The sequence below is a fragment of the Rosa rugosa genome, chromosome 1 (genome assembly GCF_958449725.1).
Source record: "Rosa rugosa chromosome 1, drRosRugo1.1, whole genome shotgun sequence".
NCBI lineage: Eukaryota > Viridiplantae > Streptophyta > Magnoliopsida > Rosales > Rosaceae > Rosa > Rosa rugosa.
In genome coordinates, this window is record NC_084820.1 from 18,462,286 (window position 1) to 18,473,001 (window position 10,716).

Genomic DNA, 10,716 nt, shown 5'->3' on the forward strand with positions numbered 1-10,716 from the left:
TACATCCAGTGACACTAAGTTTCACCCTACCACTAGGAGGCAGCGACTATTTGACCAAGCAAGGAACTCGCCGCCTACCTAGGGCAGACAAGTTACTGTCACTAAGAGGTTGCGACCATTTGCAAATGCAAGGAACTCGCCGCCTACCTAGAGCAGACAAGGCACTTTGAGTCCTATTTTATGTAATCTTAGTTTTATTAATGGTAATTTCACCACCGACGATCTTGTTACAAATTTTTGAACAAATTCGTTGTCAATATTGTAATTTTTGAACAAATTCGTTGTCAATATTGTTGAGTCATATTTTCTATGTACCACTATGGGTACTACCACTGTCTTCTTGTCTGTCTAGATGGCAGCGGAAGGGTATGTAACGGCCTATATATTCTGGCTTTTGATGAATATATTTCGCCTACTGGCTCTATTTAAAAATAAAAAAAATGGTAATTTCACCACCAACGATCTTGTTACAAATTTTTGAACAAATTCGTTGTCAATATTGTAATTTTTGTTTAATTATATATAAATAGTGAAATGAATATGGTAATTTTGTTCTCAATTTTGATTCATATAAATTGTAATTTTTGTTCAAATAGATGTAAAATGAGTATACTATAAATATCACAGTACCATGACTTGTCCCTTTATTGATGGAAGAAATCATAAAAAAATGTTACATGAAAACCAACTTCTATAGATGCATATACCACAACCGTACTGTACTTGGTTATGTTTAATCTGTAAATTTATTTGAATTAACATACTTGTTGATTGGAACAGTTTCTTTATTATGTTTTTTTGTCTACAATTCTTTATTATGGTTTAGTTAGCTGTACTACGATATCTTTTCTTTACATCTAGTATATATAAAACTAGTAAATTTACATCGAAGGGTCTTACGAAAAAATCTCTCTCTCCTCGAGAACCCTAAAGGCCGGACTTTTTCCGATCCAAGAATTCATTCTCGTCCGGCGGCGTCCGGACTCCGGGCTGGCCTCTGGCCTCGCCGCTGTCATGGGGACTGCTGCCGGACGGGTAATTGATGGCTATTGCTCAAGGGGTTCCATCAGATGAGTTTGCTCGGGGCTTGTCGGAGGGTTTGGCTGGGATGGTGCGTGGTGGTGGTCGTTCAAATGGGAGCGGAGATCTAGCTCTGATGACTGTTTTTCTTGATCGACGGCGCCAAGGAGCAGACTCGATGGCGGTGTGTGGCAGGAGACCAGGATCGGGGTTGGGTTTTTCTCTGCGGTGGTGTTGTGACGATCTGGATCGGTTTGGTTTTCTCTGTGCGTGGGTTGCAACGTCGGGGCCTGTGGGGGTGTGGGTCGCAGGCGGTGGGACGGCTGCGGAGGGGATCGAGGCGGTGCCGGTCATGGCGGCGTGCGGCTGAGGGAGCTTCGCTTTGACTGTTGTGAACGACGGGAGAGCAGATGGTGTTGGTGGACTGGACCGGATCAACTGAATGGGCCTTGGGTGGACTTGTTGTGGTGGCTGCCCTAGTTGGGCTTTGAGTTTTGGGCTAGGACTTTGGCCCTAGTGCATTAATTATGTATTAGCTTAGTCTTTTACAATAAAGTTCCTGTTAGGAAGCTAATGCATGTTATGTGCACTCTATGTATTTCTAGCGCCTCTGGAGTAGTACCAAAGGAGGATCTCCGCTATGTCTACGTCCATGACATGTCTAATGAGTGGGTCTATTTCTATGTATCACTGTGGGTACTACCACTATCTTCTTGTCTGTCTATACATGGCAGCGGAAGGGTATGTAACGGCCTATTCTGGCTTTAGATGAATATATCTATCAGCACCCGGATTTGGGTTTGGTTCAAAAAAAAAACTAGTAAATTTACTGACCAAGGGATTTTAAAGATCAACTTAATGCGCGCGGTTGCTTTCCCAACCAGCCATCTTGGTCTATGAAAGAAGCTGTATTTGTTAAATTTATCACTTCCTCATCTGATAGCTTCTTCTCCCACCAAATACGACGGGACATATCTGCTCCAGGTCCTCTGCAATTCGCCTCTGAGAATGTGATCACATCCCTAATCAATTTTGTCGGAGAAACAATGAATCAAGAATGCATGAGTACTTTTCCTTTGTTAATTGTCAACAAGATTCACGCAAAAACAAAAACAAAAAAAAAAAAAGAGGAAGAAGAAGAAGAAGAGAAAAACTTACTCATGTTGAATTTGTGGCGGTGTCCAAAGGGACCAACCCTCCGGGGTAATAACATTTTCCATATACGTCCCAGAAAACAAGACTCTTGAGTAGTCTCTGTATGCTCTCCCAAGAAATGCAGTGCCCGATCCACATACATAACAATCTTTGAATACAAAACCAGTAGTTTCGTCTGGACCTTCACGACCTTGTGCTGTAATATAGCTAGTAGTGCCAATTAATTTGCTCAAAGACATTATCTGACATTTCTGCAAACAATTTGATCGAGCTTAAATACATGATGAACGTAGATATATGCTCTCTAGAGTGTCTAGTTAACTTAATAATATATGCAATTTTCATTCTCAAAAAAAGAAAAGAAAAAAAGAGTGTCTAGTTAACTTTTTTTTTTTGACAAAGGAGAATTCAATAAAACCAACAACACCTAATACAAACTGAAGGAGAAAGTACAAAGAACTACTGTACAAAAAAGAAAAACTAAGTAACAGCAGGAAGAGCATCATAAAGGAGGATATGAGACAAGGAAGAAGGAGGCAGATTCACCCAATCTGCCGGGCACTTCCCCCTGCGAGCTAGACAGGCAATATGGTCAGCTGCCTGGTTAGCCGTCCTGCTAGACCAAGTCCAGCTATAAGAAGGTTGAGCAACTGTTAAATCTCTAATGTGATCGATCAGGGGTACCACAACCCAATCTGACGAGGAAGAGGAATAATTAAGGAGATTAACAAGTTGAAGGGAGTCGGATTCAAACAAAACACGTGCAGCCCGAAGCCTTTTGGCAAGATGAACACTCAGACAAATTGCCATTGCTTCAGCATACAACGGAGTAGGAGCTGTAATGGATAAATGACTTCCACCAATCACAGCTCCATTACAATCCCGAGCTATTGCCGCCACACCAACAGCAGTGGATGACCAGGAGGCATCCGAATTAATCTTGATATGGTGTGGGGGAGGACGAGACCATTTAGGCTTAGGTGGAGGCCGAGGTCGAAGGGTCGAGTTCAATGGAGGGTGAGTACCAGGAGAGACCACACGAAGGTACTCCAGTGAAGCGTCGTAAGCCATAGTAGCCACCATTAGAGGATCTGGAGTAAGATGATTGAAGACACAATGACATCTATGCTTCCACATTTGCCAAAGCAAGAAACTCAAGTGGGTGAGGACCTCTTTCTGATGCAGCCTATGAACTGAAGGAGGGAACGATAAATTCTGAAACCATCTGTCAAAAGTGGTAAGTTGTTGAAGTTGAGGCCTGTAACCAATAGTATGACAAAACCAAACTCTTCTTGACCAAGGGCAAGCAAATAGAACATGTTCAATAGTCTCAGGACAAGAGTTACAAAGAGGACAGAGTGGATCAGAGGCCAACTTACGACGAAACAGATTGACCTTGGTAGCCAAGGCATTGGAAAGAGCTCTCCAAAGAAAATTCTTGATCTTGGGAAGGGTTTGGAGAGACCACACACGTTTCCAGACCATCGGATTAGGAGTATGAGAGGTATGAGCATGAGGCACAGCAGAGGGAGAGGAATGAACCCGGGCTGCGTAGTAGCCGGACTTCACAGTGTAACAACCAGATGTATGCAAGGGCCAAACTAATTTGTCAGGAATAGATGGATTAATCAAAGGGATTGCCAAGATTGCCTGCCTTTGGAGAGAAGAAAGATCGACATCTATTGGAGATAGGTTCCATGAAAGAGAGGACCAGTCTATCAATGAAGACACAGAAATAGAGAGATCAGCCTGAGCAGAGGGTAACAGAGCCGAGCTCGGTAAACGTGGGATCCAATTTGCCTGCCAAACCGGGATATCTTGACCATTACCAACCCTCCAAAGAGTATTCATCTTGAGCAGGTCCCGACCATGCAATAAGCTAGCCCATAACCAAGACGGAGAAGAACCAAGTCTTGCATCCATGAAGGAACCTGAAGGGAAATACCGATGTTTCAACAGAGAGTAACCCAAAAAGCAGTAGGATTGGTAAGAATCCTCCATCCCTGCTTTGCCAGTAATGCTTGATTAAAACCTTCCAGATCCCGAAACCCCATTCCACCTTGAGACTTAGGTAATCTTAGAGTATCCCAGCTTTTCCAGTGAATACCATTGGAATTCTGTTTACCCCACCAAAATCTTGCAATTTCTGAATTAATCTGAGTACAAAGAGTCTTCGGGAATCGAAAACAATGCATGGGATAAGCAGGAACAGCAACTGCAACAGACTTAATCAAAATCTCCTTGCCAGCCTGAGTAAGAATATGTTGCTTCCAACCCTGAAGCTTTCGAGAGACAGAGTCACGAATATAGGCCAAAGCAACACATTTTGAGCGTCCCCAAACTGTAGGGAGGCCTAGGTATTTCCCCGCATTAGTGACAGAGCCAACTCCTAGAAGAGTAGTTATAAAGGTACTCAAGATAGCAGGGCAGTTTGGACTGAAAAATAATGAAGACTTGGAATAACTAATTTGCTGCCCAGAAGCCACCCCATAAGACCGGAGAAGAAATAACAAGTTGTAAGCATTTGGGATTGAGGCCTCCAGAAAAAACAATGAATCATCAGCAAATAGTAGATGGCTAATCTGCGGACCATTGGGAGTTATAGAAATTGGAGTCAGCCACCGAAGGGAGCAGGCTTTGCGAACCATAACAGATAGGACATCACTAACAAATAAAAACAAGTAAGGAGAGATGGGATCTCCTTGACGAAGGCCTCTTGTAGGTTGGAAAAAAGGGGATGGTTTACCATTAAGAAGCACAGAAAGAGAAACTGATTTAACACAGTTCATGACCAACAGTACCCAGTGAGGGTGAAAACCAAGTTTGAGCATAACAGCTTCCAAGAAGTCCCACTCCACTGAATCATAAGCTTTATTAACATCTAACTTCAAACCGAAAGCTCCAACACCAACTTGTCGAAGAAGCTTTAGATGGTGAAACATCTCATGAGCTACTATGACATTATCCTGGATCTGTCGACCTGTCACAAAAGCTGATTGATTTTCAGAGATGATATCCGGCATGAAAGGTTTCAGGCGGTTAGCTAGAACCTTTGAAAACACCTTATAGGAAAAATTGCATAATCCAATAGGGCGAAACTGATGAGCGTGCTCCGGATGGGGAACTTTTGGGATAAGGGCTATATGGGTTTGGTTAAGCTCAGATAAGACCACACCAGTCATGAAAAAAGAAGAGGTAGCTTCAAAGATCAGAGAATGGACAATTTCCCAATACTTTTGATAGAAAATCCCAGAAAAGCCATCTGGCCCTGGAGATTTCAATGCTCCCAATTGAAAGATGGCCCTCTTAACTTCTTCAAGACTAACCTCAGCAAGCAACACCCTATTCATATCCGCTGTAACCACACAATCCACCAACTGCAGAATATCCCCCCAATCTCGATGTCCCGAGGACTTAAAGAGAGATTGATAGTAATGTTGAAGAACATCCGCCACCTCAGCCGCTGATTCCTTCCAGATACCATCGCCATTACGAAGACGGAGAATACGATTCCTCTGATGTCGTTGGGTAGCAGTTAGATGAAAAAACTTGGAGTTATTGTCCCCCAACTTCAACCAAGAAACACGAGACCTTTGATGCCAGAATTTTTCTTCCAGTAACCAAAGATCCTCAATCTTCAGTGTGATGGTACGAAATTGGGAAAAGTGTCTAGTTAACTTAGCAGCCAAGTTTGAAATAAATATTGCACTCATACCAGCCTATAGAATTCAATAATCGGAAACTCGTCATCTTTTAGATCGTTCACCTTTGAAGGAGACCTAGAAGATAGACGGTTCAAGCTATTCGACATATGCGTGTTTTCATTTATCTCATTATCATTTGTGGAGGGCGTTGGAGAAAGCATCATAGGTAAAAATTCAACTAGGGTTTATTGATGGAATATGGCAACAAAACTTAACCTCATAAATTGACTGGCCATTGCCCCAAATAAAGTCTATAGCACCACGAACATCGCAATCATAGAAATAGTGACGACCTTTGGCATCCCACAGTGTATCTTGCAAGCTAATGAAACCACAATGATAAAAACTTGCTTTGTCTCCAACAATTTTAGCCGCAACGTACTGCCCAAGTAGTTCTCCGGTTATTAGGATCCACTTTGATAAGATGGTCATATGAATTCTGTTACAACCAAATTTCCAAAATTATGAATATGAGGCTAAAGAATAAGTAACAGTGTTTTAGATTAATTATACGTATAACAACAATTGCAAGTTCAGGATCTACACTAGATCCTTTAACCTTGAATAGTATATTCCGAGCTACGAAATTATCTGCAAGTAACGTAAATGTAGGACTCTCTGCAACACTGCCAAAGTCTCCAAATTCTATTGCAGTGAGATATTTAGGGTGACCTTCAAGAATAATGTATGGTTTGTCTTCAGGAATCAGCACTTTTTCACTAGATTAAAAAAAAAAAAAAAAAGGTATATGAATGAGCTTGCAATTTACCACATAGCTTGGATTAATTAGTTACATTAAACTTCAGACAAATAGAGATGTGCTACTTACAAGTAGAGACCATTGTTAAGTTGGATTCGAATCCACCAAGAGTTATTTGAGGGTATGGAATCAATGGCTTCTTGAACTGTTCTAAAATCTCCTCGACCCTTCATATCCACTGTAATGGTACGTGATACCTCATCATATAGATCAAATTTCATTGCATTAGAGCATGTACCCAATTTAGAGAAGAAATAGAAGAGAGCCAATAATAGTATTATTGATATGAGAGACTCCATATTATTAGTTAGTAGTTGCAATGGACTTTTGACACAAGGAGATGGTGAATATATATATGAGGAATTTAAAAGTTCCATGTACAACTTTTAGGATTCAGCTGATCTATCAGAATCTAACAATATTTAGTCTGATATTTGTTGAAAAGTAGGAACCATTCATCCACAAAATCTTCAATTATTACGAGGTGATTTAGAGGAGACATTAAATAAGCTGTTTAGTCTATACTCAATATGGATTTTCTACTTTTATGATTAAGGTAGAGTGTTTCTATTGGGACCTCCGAATCTGCTCATTTTTTTTTTTTTTGAACAAACCCAAATAAGGTGACTATCATTCATTGAAAGCCAGAAAGAGCCATTACATATCCTCCCTCTACCATCAAGGGGTAGATAAAGAGTTTGTGGTAGTAGCACAGTGATACATAGATTAGGTCCAATCATTTGACGGTTCCATGCTCCGAAAGGAAGCCTATAGACTATTAACTACTACATAGCAAATAGGCCGAGTAAACTAGACTCAATGACGCTTACTAAAAAACTAGAAGTATAGCTCCCTAACAAAGTAGGGAATTATTTTAATCAAAATGACTAAACTAAAATAGAGGGCCTAGAGCAAAAACCCAGCCCAAAACTAGCAGCCCACACAGCCTAAGAGAAGGCCCAACTCAGGCCCACCAAGAAAGCCTGACCTGAGCCCAAATTCAATCTCCAACCACACTGTTCGTCGACCGCCGCTACCCAGCGCCAGACTTCGCCGCTGCAAAGCAACGCCGGACTTCACCGCCTCAATCCAACGCCGGACCTCACCACCGATCCAGAGCCAGACTAAGCCAAACCACATCCCACAAGACTCGCAAATAGTGATCAAACACCCGTCCGGCAACAACCCATTAACGACGTGGCGGACCAATGCCGACCATGAGTGCCGCCGGACGAGGAGGACGTCGCAAACCCTAGACCAAGCCAGCCGAGTTTTTTGGAGCTCGAGAATACAAATTGTTTTTTGAAATTGAGATAAGGACAATAATTAAATGACATATATAATCTGCTCACTTGACCTCAACTCCATTATGAATTATTAAATGACATATATAATCTACTATAATGACTATTAAATACAATAATTATATCAAAAAAATATTACATTGATTTTTTCTAGACTTTCCAATTCAATAATATTATATTACATTCTTTATTATTTTCCTTATCTATTTTCATATTCCAATTACACTACATACTCATTAAAGCATTTATATATATTTAATACGAATTAACACTATGATTAAGATCATATGACTTAAAAATGTATGATATACATGATGAACGCATATTGGTGAGGGAAAATAAAATAACCTAAATCTAAGTCTATCCATTATATTTGCAAAAACAAAAAAACAAAAATGAGTTAGCAATTAAAAAACTAAACAAATATTTAAATAATTAATCATGAGGTATGAAAAATAGAGAAAATAAAATAAACATTAAGAAAAACTTATTAATCTTAATTTTTTTTTTGCACAGCTAAAACAGAAAAAAAAAAAAAATTAAAAAAAAACCACAGAATAGTTCATGTTATTTTTTTGTTAATTAGAAATTAATTTTTGAAACTCAATACCTTGTATTTAAAACTTTTTCTTACGCAAACAAGTCCGAATTTCTTGGAGTGACCTCGGTTTACGAAACCTAGGTTTCATGTTGCTGGCGACGGTGAAGCTTCGCTCCCTAGACCAGGCAAGGCTGCGGGGCGCTCTCGAGCGTGACGACGGTGTGGCGGCGGTGCGGAGATTGGTCTGGATCGTGTCTGGTTTGGCGGTGGCGGATTGGTTCCAAGTCTGTTCCAATCAGGTTCTCTGGGTTGGTGTAGATCAGGATCTAAGCAGTCGATCGTGGTGGTTTCCGGTGTAGGGCTCGGCGGTTTCTGAGTATAGCACAATGGCGGTCCTGAGCGTGTGTTGCTTGGACTAGTCGGGTCCGGCAAGAACAGAGGGCGACGAGCAGTGGTCCTTCTTGCGAAGAAGAATGGGAGCAGGGCCGATTCGCTTCCAGTGGGTCTGATTGCAGGCTTGGAGCAGAGAGGCAGCGAACCCAGGACGGGCATGTAGTGTTGGAGAGGCTGGCCGCCGGAAAACTTGGCGACGACAGTGACGGGGCAGAAGCAGAGACGGGCTGCTGCTCACCTTACTCAGATTTTGGCTTGGGCCTGGGCTCAAATTTGAGTTGTTGGGCTCTATGTTATGGGCCAGTAGGGAGGGTGCCTTGCCACCCTCATTTGTCACTTAGTGATGAAGGTGGGCCTAACCTGAGATGTGGACCTTCTTGGGCTTTCAGGTCGACTTATGGTCTAGGACCAATCGTTTCGGATCAAGACTGCTACGGGAGTTGGTAATTATTTGAAATAAGATTGGTGTTCATTTTCAAGCGGCTTATGGATAAAGAATTGCTTCTATTTGTTTGCTAGGAAGTGGCTCTCTGTTGGTACCGCAATTGCGCGCCTGGCTAACGGGGATGCTAGTCAATGATGTTACCCTAGAAGACACGGAGTTGTTCTTTGTTTATGGGCTCGCTTACAAAGCGGGCTCAAAATTGACTTGTAATGAGTTTACATTGCTTAGCTAGGAGCGTGGTTATTATCCCGCCATTTTTCTGTCTTTAAGTGTATGTTAGACTCTGGCTTTTTGGCTGGTCATCTAATGATATGAAACTTTGCTTAAAAAAAAAAAAAAAAAAAAAAAAAAACTTGTATTTAATTTTTTTTTTATTGAAAAAGAGATTTATGTTGTCTGATTAAGGATTGGATATGCAATTAAGATTTATAGAGTAATTAAATCATTGAAATGACTAAGTTTTTTATTTTAAAGATAATAGTTTGTTTGCAAATTATATGAGTGAGGTTATTTGAGGAACTTTAGTGAGGTTTAGTGAGTAAATTTAGTATTCAAAAATTTGATATGAGGTGTAAAAAGCATAGGAGGTCAAGCAAGTATATTTGGAGGTCCCAATAGAAAAACTCATCAAGGTAATGCAAGTTTTATTCATTAAGTCAGAGAAAAGCATCACAAAAACATTTGTGTGTTTACATAATGAAATAAACTATCTTTAATCTGGTCCAAAAATTGTAAGCAAAAGTAGTATATTGGTTCTTTATGTTTGGTTTTTTATTTTAGTTAGGTAAGATAAGTCCTTACTCTATTGAGTTAGGGTTTAGGTGTCCTGGTGAAGGTGTTGAGCCGTTAGTATGGTGTTATACCCAAGAACTATTTGCTTTAATCTTGGTATCTTCTTGTTGACAAACTGAGGAGCTGCTCCTGCATATGATCTAGTGGTTTTGGGTCATGGTGCGTAAGGGAGTAGAGTTCCTCTGGAGGTTGGCTTTGAGGATGTATTATAACTCTTGGGATTAGTTTGCTATCAGTAGCCCGATCTTAGGGCAATTATTGTGGTTGGAGGTTGGGCCTTATTGGCTCATGGTGTCCTTAACCGCTAGTTCTATCTTATGGATATGAGTAGTTCATCTTCTCCGATTGGAATGGTTATGAATTTACATAGTCATTACCATCTATGTAATCTTTTAGATTAATGAATGGATTTATATTTCTCTAAAAAAAATAATAAATTAAAAAAAAAAAGTGTTAGTAGGCCTAAAATTTAGTAGGCGGCGTTGGTAGTAAATTCACTTTTTTTTTTTTTTTTTCAAAAGCTTTTTTTATATCATTTACTAAATCGATGCACTAGTTATTACAATATATATTATCAAGTTACTTGTTACCAAGTATAGGAG

General features: G+C 40.4%; 1 pseudogene; it reads right to left on the bottom strand.

Annotated features, from left to right (window-relative positions):
- Positions 1-1,870: 1,870 nt before the first annotated feature.
- Positions 1,871-6,938, bottom strand: LOC133717990 (probable pectinesterase 29; annotated as a pseudogene).
- Positions 6,939-10,716: the final 3,778 nt, after the last annotated feature.